This window comes from Coenobita brevimanus, chromosome 58 (genome assembly GCF_032717465.1).
Source record: "Coenobita brevimanus isolate Jiangsu-jjx chromosome 58, ASM3271746v2, whole genome shotgun sequence".
In the NCBI taxonomy this organism is placed as follows: Eukaryota; Metazoa; Arthropoda; class Malacostraca; order Decapoda; family Coenobitidae; genus Coenobita; species Coenobita brevimanus.
Window position 1 is genome coordinate 8270246 of NC_137011.1, and position 15026 is coordinate 8285271.

Genomic DNA, 15026 nt, shown 5'->3' on the forward strand with positions numbered 1-15026 from the left:
ATCATAATTACCACCATCCACTTCTGTCATCCTCACCATCATTATCATACCAAGATTCTCCTCCATCTCCTCCTCCTCTTCCTTCTTCTCCTCCTTATCGTCATCATCATCATCATAACCCCATGAACAATTTATTTCTTTATTCATATCATTTTCCTCCTCAGATTATCTGAAAATGAAAACGTATCCTCCAACACATTCCACTTCAGCAGCGAAAAATTCATCTAAAACTCAAAACATTATTCACACTAAATATAGATTCACTAGGACGATATAAAAAAAATAATACCTGACGATACTGGTGCAACGCACTGATATATTTTAAATGAGAAAATGTTGAAGAGGTTTCGCGATTACTCGAGTAACTTTAATAGTGTTCATAAATAAATGAGTCGAGGTATCAATAGAGAATGATGTATTTTAAAAGGTTACGTTCCATGCATAGTAAACTTGGGAGAAAGTTAAATGGCGAACCGAAGGAGCCTTAGCCCTTTTCAGCATATGTTTCAGTCTTGGTAACTCCGTGATTTTTCATTATTATGCAAGACTTTCAGAAATGGAAAGACTTTGCATGATCCTTTCACTTTGAGATTACGAGTATTCTTTTTGCTGAACTCACGTAAGGTCGCGTACGGCAGCCTGCGCTTTTAGTTTGTCAGTTCAAGTTAAAGCCATGTTGAATATTTCTCAGCTCAAGTTAAAGCCATGTCGATTTTTCCCTTGGTCAAGCTAAGATCATGTCAAATATTCCTGTAGTAAAGCTAAGATCATGTCAGATACTCTTATAGTACAGCTAAGATCATGTCAAATATTCATCATCATCATCATCATCATCCAATCCTATGTTGCCCCATGAGGAGCGAAGGAGCCCGGGGCTAAACAAGTTGGTCCTGACATTTAAGATGAGAGTGACCAGCCTCACTCATCCCTGAGTGGCATTACCTGAGCAATGCATCCCAACCATCCCTTGGATATAAGCCTACACAGGCTCAATCCTGTTGGAGCGCCTTAATTACCCACTAAACCACCAGGCGCCATAATTTGGTTATATGGTTATCACCCAGCGTAGTAAATGGTTTCCTGGTGTAGGCTACAGGAAACCATTTGGCTTGTCACTCAGTGTAGAATCACCCATAGGCAGAAGGAAGAATGAAGAAAAGGAAGACAAATGAGGGAGTGTAAAGTCACCCGAAGGCAGAAGGAAGAGGAAAAGATGAAGAAAAGAATGACAAAAGAGGAAGGAAGGAAGAGAGGAAAGGGCAGACACCCAAACAGCCCTACATCAAGTGAGTGGATGGTGAGCACACCGACCAACATGCGCCCCCACCTACCTCCAAATGTCTAATATTCCTGTAGTAATATCATGTCAAATACTCCTGTAGTAATAAGATCATGTCAAATGCTCCTGTAGTAATAAGATCATGCCAAATACTGTATTCCTGTAGTAAAGCTAAGATCATGTCAAATATCCTTGTAGTAAAGACCCAGTCGAGTTGCCTTGAAGAAGAGGCTAAGAGACAAGTGGAATTCCTGGCAGTCGACCATGTGTAGTCACCAAACTCTAGCCCGGTCATGCCTCCTCCCTCCCTCCCTGCCTCCTTCTCCGCTCCCTTTTCTTCCTTCTCTCCTTACCTTTCTCCTTTCCTCTCCTCTCCGTCTCTCCTCTGAATTCCTTCCTTCCCCCCATCTCCGTCTCTCCATCTCTCCTCTAAATTCCTTCCTCCCATTCTTGTTTTTTTTTTTTCCACTGTCTGTCCTTGTCTCGTTCCTTCCTCCCTTGTTTCAATTATTTCTAATCCTCCCTCCTTCAGTTTTTTACTCTCCTTCCCTCCTTTCCCTACCCTTCTCTCTTTCTTTCCCTCCCATTCTCCTCTCCTCTCCTCTTCGTCTCTCCACTTGGTTCCTCTCTCCCCCTCCCCCCGTTTTTACCGTCTCTCCATCCTCCCTTGCTTCCATTATTTCTAATCCTATTTCCTTCATTTTTTTTTAACTCTTCATCCCTTCTTTCTCTCTCCTTCTCTCCGTTCTTCCCTCTCTGTTTCCTTTCCTCTCACCTTCGTCTCTGTAACTCTCCTCTCCATTCCTTCCTTCCGCCTTGTCATTGCAGTTTGTTCTTCTGTTGCTCCTTCCTCCCTCGCTTCCATAATTATTTCTAATCCTTTCTCCTTAACTTTTTGCTCTCCTCCCTCCTTCCCTCCACTCCATTCCTTACTTAACTTCTTCAGATTTTCTCTCCTTCTCCCTCTCTGTCATTCCCTCTAAGCCTTCCTCTCCTTTCCTAAGTCTGTTCTTCCCTTTACTTTCCTCCTTTTTATATCTTACGCTCTCTTCCTCCCTATCCCTCCCTCCCTGTCTCCTCTCTGACTTTTCTCTCCACTCTTTCCCTCCTTCATTCCTTCCGTCCCTCCTCCCCCTGTCCTCCCCTTCCTTCCCTCTCTCCCTCCTCCCTCTCTCTTCCTCCTTCCTTCCTTTCCTCCCTTTATTACTTTCGTTCCAATTTCTTAACTCCTCTTCCCTTCAGTCTCTGCTTTTCTCTCTCATTCCCTCCTGCTCACCCTGCTTTTCTCCCTCTTCCCTTCATCCCTTCTGGTGACCCTTCCTCCCTCCCTCCCTTCTTCCCTCCTTCTGTCCCTCCCTCCGTCATTCTCTCCTTTCCTCGCCTAGTTTCCTTCTCATTCTCGGCCTTCCTTCCTTCCTAATTCTCTTTCCCTCCCTCCCTTTCTCACTCAGCTCTCACTGCCACGACTTCTTTATTTTCCGCAGTCCATTTCTCTTTCTCTCTCTCTCTCTCTCTCTCTCTCTCTCTCAGTCACACACACACACACACACACACACACACACACACACACACACACACACACACACACACACACACACACACACACACACACACACACACACACACACACACACACACACACACACACACACACACACACACACACACACACACACACACACACACACACACACACACACACACACACACACACACACACACACACACACACACACACACACACACACACACACACACACACACACACACACACACACACACACACACACACACACACACACACACACACACACACACACACACACACACACACACACACACACACACACACACACACACACACACACACACACACACACACACACACACACACACACACACACACCGCTCGCTGGTGCAGTGGTAACGTTCCCGCTTGCCAACTGGTGGACGGGAGTTCGCGCCTCGCTCAGGTTGCGAAAAGTTTCACTGACGAAGTGGGTGGTTACTGTCCCCCTTGAGCAAGGAGACGGGTGTGTACGTGTGTGAAGGTCACAGCCTTGCCCTTAGATCGGACTATATGAGCTCTCAGCTCCCTTCCGGGAGGGTAAAAGCTGACGATCACGACCATCAAGTGATCCTGACCGACCCGGTGAATTACACACACACACACACACACACACACACATTTTTCTGGTCCATCATTAAAAAAAAGAAATCTTTCTCTCCATTGCTTATACTTTCCCCTCCTTATCTTCCCTTCGTTCCTTCCTTCCTTCCTTATTTTCTTCCTCTGTCATCACGCTGCCTTTCCCTCTCCCTTTCTGTCTCACGAGCGCACTTTTTTCTCCTAAATTTCCTTCTTCTCAACTCGTGTTTTCTCCCTACTCAACTCTTCTCCCTCTCTCCCTACCTCACACTGTCTTTCGTCTCACTACCTCCCTTTGTGTGTGTCCCTCTCTTCCTCCCCTCTCTCTCCACAACCTCCATTATTCACTCCCTGTCTTTCACTCTGTTCCTTTCTCACCCTTCCCATCTCCTTATCTTTCCATCCTCTCTTCTCTCTCTCTCCCTATCTTCCCTCCACCCCACTCATCATCATCCCTCACTCCCTCTGTATCTTTTCCTCCCTCCTTTCCTTCCCATCTTCCTCTCCCTCAGCCTCATTCTCTCCCTCATTACCTCCATACTTTCCCTTCCATACTTCCTTATATTCCCTCCCTACCTTACTCTTCTTCCTTTCCTACCTTCCTCACGCTCCCGCCCTTTCTCAAGCCTTTCCTCACCATCCTTCCTCCATTGCTCACATACTTTTCTGCTCCTTGACTTCTTCCTCCGTCTTAACCAGTGCCTTCCTCCTCCCTCCTCCCCCTCCTCCTCTTCCTCTTTTCTTACCTTCCCTTCATCTTTTCCCTTCCTACCAGATATTCCCTTTTCTTTACCTACTTCTCTCAGAATCACTCCTTCACTTCCTCCCTCCCTCTGTCTCACTCTCACCATCATTCCCTGCGCATCTGTAGTTTCTGTTCCTTTGCTTTTTGTCTTCTCAGTCCGTGCCTTCCTCCTCCCTCCTCGTTTTCTCTTCCCTCCCTCCCTCCTTCTCTCCAGCCTCCTTCCCTCCTTCCCTCCCTCCCTTCCTCTCACCAGCCTCCTTCCCTTGCTCACGAACACATTTTTCTGCTCCCTGACTTCTTTCTTCCTTGCCACTCAACCTTCTCTCATGAGGTCCTGATGCTTCCCTTCCTGTTCCTCCCTTTCTCCCTCTCTGTCTTCCTCCTTATATCCTTTCTCGAATCTCTTTCCTTCCCTTCCTCCTCCACAATCTTTCTCAAATCCTCCCTCTCCTCTATATTTTTCCCGAACCCTCTCCTTCACTTTCTCTTGTATAATCTTTCTCAAATCCTGTCTTTCCTTATAATCCTTCTCGATTCCTCTCCTTCCTTGTAATCCTTCTCGAATCCTTTTCATCCCTTTCTCCTATATAATCTTTCTCGAATACTATCCTTCCGTTTCTCGATTTCTTGTTCCCTCCCTGTCTCCCCCTAACATTCTTTTCCTCCCTTCCTTCAGCCCTCTCTAAAATCTTTTCCATTCTCCCGTCTCTCAAACCGCTTACTTTCTTTCTTCCATCCCTGTAAACCTCTCCCCTTCTTTCTTTTTTCATGTCTGCTTCTCCGTGAGCTTTCTTCCTTTCGTTCCTTCTTCTTTGTTCTCCTAAACTTCCTTTCCTTTCCTCTTTCATTATTTCCCGTCTTATTTCCTCTTCTCTCCTTTTTTTTCTCTCTTCGCTTTCAGTCCCAAAACTTATGTCTTTACTTCTCTCATTTTATGCCTCTTTCCTACGATAACTCCCTACCCCATCCTTTTTTTTTTTTTTTTTTTTTTTCCCTCTCTCTCCCTTCCTCTCACATCCTCAACCCCCTCCCCCTTCTTCAGACCTCTTTCCTTCCCTATCTAAACTTCTTAATTTCTTGTTTCTTCCTTCTGTGTCATACACCCATTACCTTTCGCCTTCCCAGTCTCACTCTCTCTCATATCTCCCTGTTTTCCTTCTTTAGATACCCTTCTCCATTCCTCCTACACCTTCTTCTCTCTTCTTTCCCCCTCCCTCTCCCTCCATTATTTCTTATCTTCCCTCCTCTCTTCCCGTCCCTTCCTCCCTTATTATGTTCCTAAAATAAACTTAATTTCTTTCCCCTACAGATCAAGATTCTGTCGTACATATATTTTCCATTCCTCCTTTACTATGAAAATCGCATGAGTTTTTTACTGTTTAATTAATGTACTAGTTTATATATGCTTTATACAGCATGGTTGTCCTAAATTTTCCAACCCGCTTCGCTCTTCATGATGTGCCATCCTTGATTTCGAGGCAAAAAATATATACAATAAGCATAGACTACCTTGTTGATGTTGAGTAATCCCTGTTTCTCTGTTCGAGTAAATCCATCAACCGCTGGCAAAAAACTAATGTTCCCTGCCGATAGACAAAACCTCACCACAGCCAGGCATGGCAAGGCATGTGGAGGTTTGGCTCCTGGATGGTCACCACATTTGTAACTAGAATGGCACTCAGTAAAGCGCATACCTCCACTAAGCCCCAACATGCAGTTCCTTTTAATTCAGTCAAGTCTATTCTTATATCAATCTCATAACCCTTAAAGTTGTAACACATTCGTAAATACCAACATCCTAAATATACTTGATTTTTTCATCAAGGTCCATGCAATATTCACCGAAAATTTTACGAAAATGTCGAAAAACGCCCCATCTCGCAGTGTTAAAGAAAGAAAAAAAATTCCTGGATCCGCACCTTTATCCGGATCCGCACCTAATTTTAATGGAGTCTATTCTGGGCCAAGGCCCATTCTTCTGCCAAGTTTCGTGGAAATCCGTCCGGCAGTTTCTGTGTAATCTTGCTCACAAACAAACAAACGGACAGGGATGAAAACATAACCTCCTTGGCGGAGGTAACAAACAACCTCGAAAAACCCAAATACTGTAGGTGTGTTGCTGGCTCTGTTCTTTTGTTCTCTTTTTTTTCTCTCTCATCATTTAATGTTCTTTCGTTTCTTTTGTATTGTTTTTCCTCTCATCTTTTGTCGTTCTTTCCTTTCTTTTTGTACTCCTTTTACTGACTTCATTTTTTTATATTTTATTACTTTTTGTACTCTTTTCTCCTCTCTGTTGTTCTTTCCTTTCTTTTTGTACTCTTTGTACTTCCTTCATTTTTGTTATTTCATTTTTTTGTACTCTTTTTTCCTCTCTGTTGTCCTTTCCTTTTTTTTTTTTTTTAACTCTTCCTCTTCTCATCATTTATTGCTGTTTTCTTTCTTTTTGCACTCCTTTTCCTGTCTTCATTTATTGCTGTTTCCTTTCTTTCGTACTCTTTTTTCTCTCTTCAGTTGTTTCTGCTTCCTCTCTTATGTACTATTTTGCTCTCTCCAGATTCTGCTGTTTCCTTCTTTTGCACTCAGTTATTCCATCCCTCGCTTCATAGCCTCTTCTCTCCCCTCCTTTTCCTTCTCCTCTCCCTCTCTCTTCTCCTTTTCCGTCCTTCTTTTCTTCTTTCCATCCAATCCTCCTCTCGAAACGACCAATAGGTGTTAGTTTCCTTTCTTTTACACTATTATTGTTCTCTTAATTCCGTCCCTCCATAACCTCTTCCTCTCTTCTTTCCCTTTTCCCTTCCTCTTTTCCTCCTTCCTTCTCTCCCTCCTTCCCTCCATCCCTCCATCCCTCCCTCCCCTGCCTCTCTTCCTGGTCATTGTTACCTTGGCTCTCAATCTCGCACGAGCTGAAACGTCAAGTGTTAAAAGTCAGGCTCAGAGACGATCATTTGTTTGAGGATGCATGAGGTGTGTGTGTGTGTGTGTGTGTGTGTGTGTGTGTGTGTGTGTGTGTGTGTGTGTGTGTGTGTGTGTGTGTGTGTGTGTGTGTGTGTGTGTGTGTGTGTGTGTGTGTGTGTGTGTGTGTGTGTGTGTGTGTGTGTGTGTGTGTGTGTGTGTGTGTGTGTGTGTGTGTGTGTGTGTGTGTGTGTGTGTGTGTGTGTGTGTGTGTGTGTGTGTGTGTGTGTGTGTGTGTGTGTGTGTGTGTGTGTGTGTGTGTGTGTGTGTGTGTGTGTGTGTGTGTGTGTGTGTGTGTGTGTGTGTGTGTGTGTGTGTGTGTGTGTGTGTGTGTGTGTGTGTGTGTGTGTGTGTGTGTGTGTGTGTGTGTGTGTGTGTGTGTGTGTGTGTGTGTGTGTGTGTGTGTGTGTGTGTGTGTGTGTGTGTGTGTGTGTGTGTGTGTGTGTGTGTGTGTGTGTGTGTGTGTGTGTGTGTGTGTGTGTGTGTGTGTGTGTGTGTGTGTGTGTGTGTGTGTGTGTGTGTGTGTGTGTGTGTGTGTGTGTGTGTGTGTGTGTGTGTGCTTGGTAAACAGGGAAGTGATGGTGATGGTTTCGATTCCACTTCCGTTGTACCTCGTTATCGTCGTTGCTACTAGTGTATTTTTATCCATTATCATCCTTATCATCATTATCATCATCATGATAGTTGTTGCTAGTACTGTATTATTTTTACCCATCATCATCATCATCATCATCATCATCACCATAATTTTGTACAACAGTTTCATGCAACTTGTATTCATTCTCGACACTGTCGTTAGTAAACCTTTAATAATCATAGTTGTCAGTATCTTTCTCATCATCATCATCATCTTTATCACCATCATTCACAGGTCAAACAAAATCTTCCTGTAATAGCCAACAATCCATTATTCACTTCTTTAGTGCCCCACCAGGAGCGTAGGAACCTGGGACTAGGTTACTGTAGCCTGGCACTGCTAACCTACTCTCTCTAAAGGATATTATGCTAACAGTAAATCCAGAGAGAGAGAGAGAGAGAGAGAGAGAGAGATGACCCTCGGACTTAAATACTAGCTGGTCATATCTGGTTGGATCACCCTATCCTACTAAACCACAAGGCGCTCTTTTCTTGGCTCTTTTTTTTTTTTTTTTTTTCCCACCCAGTGTAGTAAATGCTTTCCTGGGTTAACACCTGGCTTGTCACTAGGTATGGTCACCTGAAATTAGCACTAGACTGAATGAGTGGCTTACGGGTTTCTTCAGCAATGAGTAAAAATGGTTACTTAATAAGGAAGTAAGAGTGAATAGGATACCAAGAGGCCTGCTGGCCCATGAGGAGGTTATCTGCTGGAGAAAATGCTAATTCTAGTAAGATCTAACCAACGTGTAAGAGAAAATGATAGAAAAGAGCAAAGCTTTCCCCCACCCACCAGTGCATCTGATAAAACCGGCACGATAACGATCGGAAAAAAAAAAAAAAAAAAAAAAAACATGCTTTGTCAGAACGAACAAGCATGGAACTTTTATAAGGCAACCAGAAGTGGAACTACTATGCGCTGTGTAATAACTATTCTAAAGATCTGTATAAAAAAGAGCAAATACATTCGCTGAATGTTTTCATTATTATCCAAACGCCTCTCAGACATCAGCATACACTTACTTCATCTTGGAAATAAGACTCAGCAAGTTATAGCCCATATTTTCATAATATTTGTCTAGCCGAATTAAGAACCAATCAATGGTTTTTGCACTAACTACTGTTGCTGGTAGACTATTCCATTGTTCCACTAAGCGGATATTGAAACAATTTTTCCCTATTTTAGTGTTGCATCCTTTGATTTCGAGTTCCATTCCATTATTTCTAGTCACAGTAGGCAAATAAATATACACATTAACAAGTATGCTTATAATGACTACAAAGCGTCAAGAGAAACGGTTGGAGCATTGCAATAATATACCACGACACTGAAACAGAAAAAGTTCCATCAAAATATGCATACGTCTCTAATTAGCGACCCACCTACCATTTTTACTGTTCATATTGGCTAACATTTTTCCCGAGAATATTGGTTACACCTCTGATGTGCAAATACAAGCCAGTGATCCGCAGCTGAACCGAGAAATGTGATCAAACGCCGAGGATTGGATGTTGGAGTGAGATGTTAAAAATGAATGTGGATGTAGAAAAGGGAGTTGGATTCAGTGTGTACCCTCTAGAATGTACATGCACATAATTTTAAACACACACACACACACACACACACACACACACACACACACACACACACACACACACATTCTCTCTCTCTCTCTCTCTCTCTCTCTCTCTCTCTCTCACACACACACACACACACACACACACCATATTTCATTTATTCACGATTCTTCTAGGGCGTGATGAAGGGTAAGAGAAACGATTTAGAAGGGTGTGTTAAATATGACACAGTGACTAAGATGTTCTCAAGAATCATGTAAAGAGTGTGGAAGACAGAAATGAGTATCATGTGTATTGATAGGCGGTAGATGTAATATGTGTGGCGATGGGTGTAGTAAATATTGTAGCTGGTGTGATATTCTAGCACTGCGTGTCTAGGTAATTGTGGTAGTAGAATTAACTTGTGTGGCAGGTGAGTGCAAGGTGTGGTATGTATGGAAGAGTGTGTGGTGGTAAGTTTGCTAGCGCGTGTAAAAGGTAACAGAGAGTGTGGTAGGTGAGTTTAATTCCAGTATGTTAGGCTGAGGGTGTGGGAAGTGTAGGAAAAAGGGGTAACCGGTAATATGAAGGGAGTAGGTGTATGCAAACTGAATTATACAGTAGACGGCTAAGGGTTTGGTACGTATGAAGGTATGACTGGTAGAAAAAAGTGTGGTAGGTGAGAACAGGTGTGGTAGGTATATGTGTTAGGACAGGTGTGACTGTGATAGGATGTGTGGTAGGTCAAGGTTGGTGTAGTAAAAGGTGCTAATGGTCGTGCAGGCTGCAGTAGGTGTGGCACATGGTCAAGGAAAAGGCGGTAGGATGTGTAGTTGGTAGCACATGGTGTGTTAGGTAAGTATAGGGTGTGGTACCAGGTGTGGTAGAGGGCGTGGCAGAGGGTGTGGCACTATCACCATACTGGGAGCCACTTCATCACTCCCAGCTGCTCGTGATGACAGGCTCAGAAGCTCCCACCTCACCTCCCCTTACCTCATCCTTGCTCTACCTTACTTTATCTCACCTACAGGAGTACAAAGGAACACAAAGAAAATCAAGTAATAATAGGAACTTTCGTTCCTTTTTAGCTCGATTACAACTGGGTATGTAATTACTAAGTTATTTGCTGAGTATAAGGCAAAGTTGGCAAAGTAGGATGATTCTCCCACTCATCATTGCCTCCAGCCGAAGTTGAAATATCATGCTATAGTCCTTTTACTTTAACTTGGTCTGAAATTTCTGTCTCACCATCTTGAATGCCGAGATATAACAATAAAATACGATGCCATAACATTGTCGTTCTCTGTCACTGAGCTACATGGTGTAAGCTGCTAAATGACGAAAAATCTGGTCAAAGTTAAGGTGAAAGGTTTATACACGGAAAAACTGTCACATAAATGCCACAGGAAATGATTAGAAATATTTTGTACACAGTCTTGACCTATTACGGAAAAGAGCAAGCAAGCAGTACAGTAGTCAAAAAACACCGTTGTTCTGCATGCTGTCACAAGCCCATGTCACATTCTGTCTGTCTGTCTGTCTGTCTCTCTCTCTGTCTCCGCTTTGACCCTCTCTGTCTTTCTCCATGTCTGTCTGTCTGTCTGTCTGTCTCTCTCTCTCTCTCTCTCTCTCTCTCTCTCTCTCCGCTTTGACCCTCTCTGTCTCTCTCCACCCCCACCCCCCACCCCCGTCTCCCTCTCTCTGTCTCTCAAACAACCATGCATCCTGACTCCCACCGAGGCAAGAACCCACGGCTCCGGCCCCTCATCCCCTACACTTAGCCTCTTAAAGCGAGCTAGGTTACATGATTACATTTCTGTCTCTATTACCTTTTCCTGGCTATTTATGTTGTCCAGGTTGTCATTACTTTGGGGACAAATTGTTGAAGTTGTTGCAGGTGTTGTTGATGATGACGTTGCTGTAGTTGTGTTGTTGTTTGTGATGTTGTTGTTATTGTAATGATAACTTTGATGATGTCCTCATTGTTGTTGAAATACTGATGATAATGATGAGGACACGACGATGATTATGATGATGATAATGATGATATAAGTTTTGTCATTCTCGTAGGGTTAGAGACCTTCCCAGCACTTCTCCCTCACCATTTTAACCCTGCATAGGACATAACAATAATAACAGGATGTTGGCCATTAACGGGAACAATATCCATACCCAGTAACCACGAATATTGCACAATAGATTATTAAAAGCTAACATTGGGAAGATGATCTAGGTTCGCAGCTAATTGATTATAGGGCCACAACATCAAAAACAACCAGATACCGTAAATAGTAGGGTCTCTCTCTCTCTCTCTCTCTCTCAAGACTCCCACACCCGACAAGGAAAGGACACAGATACTTAGCACCCATTTTACCCTTTTCTTATTAATTCATCTTTCAGAATACGAGTAACACAATTTCCAATATGGTAGACCTCAACGCCTTGCAGTAGAGAAGTTTATTATATTCTCTCTGCCTTCAGAAGGTTTTAGTGACGATGGAATGGGGAGATTTTTGTAGTGATGGGGTAATTAGTGTTATATGTAATATCCCCCTCATTTCGTAGTCTTCATTAAATTTAAATAGAACTGTTTGGTGGCAGAAGGTGAAAATTATAGATGGGTCAACGTTTGACGGGCTTAAGGGATGTCTAGAGAGAGAGAGAGAGACAGAGAGGAGCCATGACAATTTGTATTATTACAGTCGTGACAACACACACACACACACACACACACACACACACACACACACACTATCCACTCAACCCAGCCACCCCACACGCACTTCACACAAAGCCAGCAAAAATTAGCTCAGAGATTCATATGTCGGACAATAAACTTAGGTAGCACGGAAAACTCACGCAACTTCCACGCCAGTGAAGGAAAAATATTAGTGCAAATGAAACTGTGAATGTGTGTGTGTGTGTGTGTGTGTGTGTGTGTGTGTGTGTGTGTGTGTGTGTGTGTGTGTGTGTGTGTGTGTGTGTGTGTGTGTGTGTGTGTGTGTGTGTGTGTGTGTGTGTGTGTGTGTGTGTGTGTGTGTGTGTGTGTGTGTGTGTGTGTGTGTGTGTGTGTGTGTGTGTGTGTGTGTGTGTGTGTGTGTGTGTGTGTGTGTGTGTGTGTGTGTGTGTGTGTGTGTGTGTGTGTGTGTGTGTGTGTGTGTGTGTGTGTGTGTGTGTGTGTGTGTGTGTGTGTGTGTGTGTGTGTGTGTGTGTGTGTGTGTGTGTGTGTGTGTGTGTGTGTGTGTGTGTGTGTGTGTGTGTGTGTGTGTGTGTGTGTGTGTGTGTGTGTGTGTGTGTGTGTGTGTGTGTGTGTGTGTGTGTGTGTGTGTGTGTGTGTGTGTGTGTGTGTGTGTGTGCATTAAAAACCTGTGCCATCTGAATATTCTCTCTCTCTCTCTCTCTCTCTCTCTCTCTCTCTCTCTCTCTCTCTCTCTCTCTCTCTCTCTCCTATCAGATTAGAGTTCCTTCTGTAATTACTGTAGCATTAAAAAGGTACAACTTCCTTCGAACCATTAAGCCTATGAATCTGACTTTCTTTCCTTTCTTCTCTCTCTCTCTCTTTTGCCCTCCTCTTTCTTCTCTCTCTCCCTCCCTCTCCCACAACGAGACTTGAACATACAACCCGATACACCGCCCCGACTTCGTCAGCTCTGATGGCATGGAAGTTCCCTCAATTGACCCCCGCCTCCCGTGCATCGAATGAGAGAACTTTTGCAATTTACGAGCCTCATATACAACCCTCCCTGTAATTTTATGTTTGGGAATGCAAGCAGCGTCGATAGTCAGAGTACAATGGCTATGGGTGACGGACGGGAAGTTGTCACGGGTCATGCTGAAATTGTGGAGTGGAAATAGAGGAGTGGATTTTATATGTCTCACCAACATGAAATATCCAGTGGCAAATGCATATTATTAAAGAACATACAGCCAGCATTACCCCAAATCCTACCACCACCACCATCACCACTACTGCTACCACTGGCTCTAGTACTACCACCATCAGTACCAATACCGTTTCTAATACTATCATTACTACCACCACAACTACAAGTTATGTCCTTTACCAGAAATAAAAATTGATTGATCGATTGTGTGATTACTATGGCCACGGGTAAAACAGCGAGTTTGTTCTCACCAAACGTAGCTTACTAAACCATTTCTAACCAATTGATGGCCAGGCGTAATCAGATTGGAGGCTTGTGAACTAAGTCCGACCCTGTTGAGGCGTTGTCTACCACAAGGAGGCGCTGGTTCCCTACACGGTGTATGCATTGTAGTGTAATTGTTAGACAGCCCCACAGAAGTAGCTGCTTCCTTGTGGTTGACGGGTCTGTTCGGTCTGACAGATCGAAGTCAAGCAACAACAAAAACTTTAGCGTCATTAAATTTCACAGAACCACGACTTGGTAAGAAAGGTCTGTGAGAGTCCCAGTTCCGTCAGATGAAAAGAAAACAAGATCCACCACAACCATAACACACACACACACACACACACACACACACACACACACACACCTACCCAATAGATGATGGCCAGTGCTTCGGGTTTGTTTCCATCCTTACTCTGTCACCTGCATCTCCTCAATTAGTTAGCAGGAAGAGGCGTTTATTGGCTTGTCGTGTGCAATGACTAGGTTTAATTGATGTATAAACTGGAGACTAAAAGGGAATCTGGGTGGTTGTTATGATGGATTTGTTGTTGTTATGACATTGTTGTTAGTGGAGGTGGTGGTGGTGGTGATGGATTCATTATTATTGTTGTTATTATTACTATTATTATTATTATTTATATTATTATTATTATTTATATTATTATTATTATTATTTACATTATTTATATTATTATTATTATTATTTTATTATTATTATTATTATTATTAATTATTATTATTATTTATATTGTTGTTATTGCGGTTACTACTTTCATCGTTATTGTTGTTATTGCTTATCATCATCATCATCATCATCGTCACCATCATCATCATTATCATCATCATCATCATCATGCCGCCTCATGCTGACGACAATACACAAATGCAGACCAAAATCCGTCCCTCTCTCCCCCCTCCCCCCAAAAAAAAATGACATGCTAAGCAGACAGCGTGACAAGATAAAGAATATAAAAATCAATTATACACGCACATCTGAGGAAGGCATTATTATTATTATTGTTATTATTATTATTTTTATTATTATTACTACTACTGTTGTTGTCGTTGACATTAATATTATCATTATTATCATTGTTATTATTATTATTATTATACGGCCATGCCACGTTGAGTACACCGCTTCCCGTTCGATCAGCGAAGTTAAGCAACGTTGGGTCTGGTTAGTACTTGGATGGGTGACCGCCTGGGAACACCAGATGCTGTTGGCATCCCTACGTGTCAAGTGGGGTTGGTGGAGGATTAGTGCCCCTCCCTGTAAAACAATTAACTCTAAGCCCTTGACCACCCCGTTTGGGATACATGGCGTCTGGCAATGGATGGATGGAATATTATCTTAAATGTCGGGACCAACTGCCTAGCCCCGGGCTCCTACGCTCCTGATGGGGCAATGTAGGATTGGATGATGGATGGATGGATTATTATTATTTTTATTATTATTATTATTATTATTATTATTACCCGTCCCCGCCCCGGAGGGGCTCGGGGACGGGTATTGTTTTCACTCGGTTTATCTGTTTGTTTGTTTGTTTGTCTGTC

At 43.1% G+C, this 15026-nt stretch overlaps 1 non-coding gene across 1 annotated transcript; it reads left to right on the forward strand.

Annotated features, from left to right (window-relative positions):
• The first annotated feature begins 14579 nt into the window (after positions 1-14579).
• LOC145402753 (5S ribosomal RNA) lies at positions 14580-14698 on the forward strand. Its single transcript, XR_013897868.1, has one exon. It is a non-coding gene; the product is annotated as a 5S ribosomal RNA (ribosomal RNA).
• The last annotated feature ends 328 nt before the right edge of the window (positions 14699-15026 follow it).